The following is a 5,625-nucleotide window of genomic DNA, read 5'->3' on the forward strand; positions in this document are numbered from 1 at the left end:
ATTATATGCAGTGAATATCCTTCTACTCCTAATAAGAATAAATGTGTAAAAATTAAACTGTAGTATAAAGGGTCTTCTATCCAAATTCTAGAACAAGCCTCAGGGAAGGCAAATAAATGAAGATATTTCAGTCCAAAAGTTTTAGTGATCATGTGCTAATAATTAGCATTAAACATGTGAAATTGGTCTCAGTAACATGTTTGTGACAAAGAACTAATAATAAAAAAAATACTTAAGTTATATTTATAGGGATAATATTATTCTGAGAGATCTCCAATAGCAACCTGGATTGAAAAAGGAAAACAGCACAGACTGAGAGACAGTGATCTGTCAGGCACCAACATAGGTATTATAATTATGCAATAAGACTATAAATAAGGTTATGCTAACACAGAATAATCAGAGGGCCTCACGGAGGATCATTGTAATGAGAAGTTAATCTTTTGGGATAAAAGAAAAGCCAGGGAAGAAGAGAAATGAGACAGATACTGATAGGATACAATAATTTCATTTTCTACATGGATAATGAAGAAGTTTAGTGATGCCTGGATGATCGCTATTGTTCAAAGCTCATATTGTCTTTGTAGGTGGGAAGGGAAAAGTCTGAAGACAGAGTTCAGCTCTAACAGAGAAAAGAGACAACTCTTTCAGCTACATTTAAGAAGGAATTTCTGACCATTCCTAAGAAGTGACACATACTAGAAAATGTGAAGGCTAAACCCAGTCATAAGTATACTCCAGTTTAGCACATGTACAGTTGAGAACAGAATTAAAGTGGCTGGTGTTGAGAATGTTTTGCATATCAAGGACACCCAGAAAGTCCCAGAGTATTTATTTAATGTTAATGTGCATTTTCTATGTTGTTTTCTTTTCTGTAATCTTCGTGGCACGAGTTATTGTCTTATAGTGAGAGGAAATGAGAAATATGTTATTCGGTAGTGTCCTATAAAACTTATAATCTGAGGTAGTTCTTAACAGTTGTATGAATGGATGGATGAATATGCTTCACAGATGATATTTATTTTATTCTCAAAACAATTTAGGGAAGTAGATATTCTACCCAGATAACAGATGAAGAGACTGAGTATAGGCAGATTAATTAATTTATGCAAGCTTATACAAACAATTAATGGCAGAGCAGATCTAACTTCAAAGTCCATTTATTTTAAAGTATTGAGACTATAGAGCAGTGTCTTTCAAAATTAAAAGTTTGCAGCTATCATTTTATTTTTATTTTTATTTTTGTTTGTTTATTTTTAAATAAATACTCTGAAGCAGGTCATCTGAAATGGGCCTGAGATGTCATGATGACAATGCTACTTGTCCACAGACCACACTTTAAGTAGCAAGGGTGAGGGGTCATGGTTAAGACATAGATTGACTTTATTCTTAAGTTTTCAGAATTACTGATGCACCTTTAGTTGTAAGTTATTTACAGACTTGCTTGCAGCAGTTTCTTTTGAATTACATTGGTTATTATTTAGGAAATTCTAAGCTACTATGTATGAAATTGACTCCCATCACCATTTATACTTTCTAATCATGTGTAATATTTTGTTGAGATGAATAATTGCAGATGTAACACTTTGTGAGTTAATGATATATTTTCAAAATTATACAAGATTATAATGCTAGGTTGATATAATGTAATATTTCTATATAGTCCATAGTTCGTTTCCACAGTCACTCAAGTTGCCCACTAGCAATATATTTGTTGCTCTACAGGTAGCATCCAAAAATATTCTGGCCTGTAGAAATTTAAATTTTAGTGGAACTGTTTCATGTTTTATTATAAAGCAAAATTAAAAATGCAGAATAAATAAATACAAAGCAAAAAATCAAAATCAAATACTCCAAAATTAAAGTTCTATAATTCAACCAGCTGTCACCACTGTGTTTTAATGAGACTGTTTTCATTATATAGATACTAACTGTATCTATATCATGATTTCTCCCTCTATGTATTTCACAGCTTTTAATGTAATTTTAGCTACATTTTTTTTTTTCCTCATTTGAAATCCTCAAAACGCCTTTGTTCAGGAAACAGAGCAGATCTTAAAAATCAAATATGATGCACCTGGGGAACTAGGCTAAGAGAAGTGAAGTGTTTCATTCAACTACTTTAAATAATAAGTACTTCAGATGTTGATTATTTAAAATAAAAGTAACTTAAAATACTTCGATGTTTGTTGCAAAATCCCTTCCTTCGGTGGTAGTATTTTGTAGAACAGAGTCCAAACATTTTATTCCCCAAATGCTGAAATTATACAAATTATAATCATAATCACTAGTACAAATAATATTTATCAACAGCAAAAGTTTGTTATGGAAAGAAAATTTAGGATTACCTTGACAATAAATCAAGTTATAGAGTTATAGTCATTCTATCTCTCTAAGTAGTTATTTTGTTAAAGTTTTTCTATAAAAGAGAGTTCTAGAATTTGTATTATTAATTTATAAGCCAACATAAAACAAAACAAAACAAAACAGAAATTTTAAAGAAGTCCTCTAAAAAGTAAGTGTTCTGACAAAGTAATTCTAAAGTTTTTATAGAGGAAAAATACCTCAAATAGCCAACACAGTTTTGGAGGACTCACACTACCTGACTTCAAGACTTACTATAAAGCTATAATAATCAGAAAAGGGTGGTACTGGCCAAAATAATAGGTAAAAAGATTAATGGAAGAGAAATAAACTCACAGAAATATAGTCAACTGATATTTGACAAAGGCACAAAGGCAGTTCAGCAGAGAAAGAATAGTGTTTTCAACAGTGTTGGTGGAACAACTAGACATCTATATGCAAAAGTCATCATCATCATTGACCATATATCCTTCACCAAAATAAGTCAGAGTGGATCTTACACCTAATTGTAAAACACAAAACTGTAAAGCTCCTAGAAGATAACATAGGAGAAAAATCTAGATAAAATCTTTTGTTTGAAATGGACATGTTAGATTACGTATCAAAGGTACAATCCATAAAATAAAGAATTGATAGATTAGACTTCATTAAAATTAAAGACTTTTGCTCTGTGAAACACATCATCAATAGAATGAAAAGAAAAGCCACAGATGAGAAGAAAATATTTACAAAGGACATATCTAATAAAGTGCTGTTATTAAAGTATACAAAAAAAATGTACAACTCAATTAAAAATGAGCAAAAGATCTAAACAGACACTTCACCAATGATAATAAACAGATGGCAAATAATCATATGAAAAGATGCTCAAAACTATTCATCTTTAGAGAATTGCAAATTAAAACAACAATGAGATACCACTACACACCTATTAGAATGGCTAAAATCCAAAATACTGATAACATGGAATGCTGGAGCAACAATTCTCATTCATTTTTGGTGGGAATGCAAAATGGTACAGCTATTTTCGAAGACAGTTTAGCAGTTTCTTACAAAACTAAACATACTAATGCCATATAATCCATCAATCACAGCCCTTGAAGGATATTTATACAAATAAGTTGTAGTTGGTATTCATACAAAGAAGTTGAAAAGTTAAGTCCACACAAAAATCTGCACAAAGATTTTTACGTCCACTTTATTCATAATTGTCAAAATTTAGAAATAACCAAGAAGTCCTTCATTATGTCAGTGGATAAATAGTAATGCATTCAGACAATAAAATATTACTCAGTGCTTAAAAGAAATGAGCTATCAAGCCATGGAAAGAGAGAGAGGAAACTTAAATGCATATTGACAAGTGAGAGAAGCTGTCTGAAAAGGTTACATATTGTATGATTCTAACTATATGACATTCTAGAAAGGCAAAACTATGGAGACAGTAAAAAGATCAGTGGTTGTCAGAGATTTAGGTGGAGGGAGGGATGGATAGTTGAAGCACAAGTGATTTTGAAGGCAGGCTAAATATTCTACATACACTACAATGGTGGATACATGTCAGTATATATTTGTCAATAACCTTAGCATGCATAACACAAATAGTGAACCCTAATATAAACTATGGATATTGGTTGATAATGATGTTTCGATGTTGATTTATGAGCTGTAACAAATGTACCACACTGATTAGGGATGCTCATAGTGGGAGTGTTTGTATGGCTTGGAAAAGTATGCAGGAATTCTCTATACTCGCTGCTCATTTTTGCTATAAAACTAAGATTGCTTTAAAAATAGAGCTTATTTATTTTTTAAAAAATGAAAACAAAACAAAACAAAAAGAATATGATCAATTTATGGAAATGCAAATCAAAAGCACAATGGAATACCATCTCACACTTATTTTATGGCTATCATCAACAGGACAAGTAACAACAAGTGCTGGAGAAGTTGTAGGGAAAAGAAACCCTCATACACTGCTGGTGGGAATGTAAATTGGTACAGCAATTTTGTAAAACATTATGGAGTTTCTTCAAAAATTAGGAATAAAATTACTATATGACCTACAATTTCTTTTCTGGGTATCTACCCCCAGAATATGAAAATAATTTTCCATAAAAATATATTCACCCTGATGTTCATGGCAGAGCTATTCGCAGTTGCCAAGACATGTAAACAACCAAAGTATCCTTTGATAGATGCTTGGATAAAGATGTATACAATGGACTATTACTCAGCCATAAGAAGAGATGACATACTGTCATTTGCAACAATATGGATGAATCCTGAAATTATCATGCTAAGCAAATAAGTCATATAGAAAAAGTTGAGATCCATATGATTTCACTCATATATGATATATAAAACTGAAAGCAACAAACAAACAGAACAAACAGATTTATGGACACAGACAACAGTTTAGTGATTATCAGAGGGAAGGTAGTGTGGAGGGTAAGTAAATAAGGGTAAAAGGGATCAAATATATGGTGATGAAAGGAAATTTAACATTGGGTGGTGAACACACATTGCAATATACATATGATGTATTATTGAATTGTACACTTGAAACATATATAATCTTATTCACCAATGTCACCCCAATAAATTTAATTAAAGAATTAAAAAAATAATATGATCAATTTAATTTTACGTATACATCCATTCAGGGACTCATTGTATGTATAATGTTCTGAATTTTGTTTTGTTTTATTTTTATTATACAGGTGAGTTCTTCTAACTCTCATCCTTAAAACACACACACACACACACACACGCACACACTCTTTCCCTGTGGATGTTTAGTGCTTACCTCCTCACACAAAATTATGTTTTTATTATCTTCAAGATGATATTTTAAGGAACAATGTCTTATAATGGATTGTTATTAATATCAGGGCTAAGGCATTACCAGTAAGTGTGATAATGTTTAGTAGACTTGGTTTATCTAAATGACTTTATCTAATGGGGAATCAAGAATATTTTAGATTCTACCATGGATTTTTACTCTAGAAGGCTTTAGTTTTAAAATGTCTTATTTAAGTGTTAAAAACAAAACTGCTGTGATAGTTGCTCAAGGTCAAATAATAAACAGGCATTGATAAACATTGGCAAAATATTTTTTAGCTTAAATAAGGTGATGAGTGCTGTAGTAGAGAAAGCACCTTGATCTATTGGACACTTGGGAGGACATGGATGAATTCTTGGTCACAAAGTTTCAGATTTATTTTTGGAGTTTATTAATAAATCAAAGTATTGTTATTTTAA

Source organism: Pteropus medius, unplaced genomic scaffold (assembly GCF_902729225.1).
Source record: "Pteropus medius unplaced genomic scaffold, Ma_sr-lr_union100, whole genome shotgun sequence".
Classification (NCBI taxonomy): Eukaryota; Metazoa; Chordata; class Mammalia; order Chiroptera; family Pteropodidae; genus Pteropus; species Pteropus medius.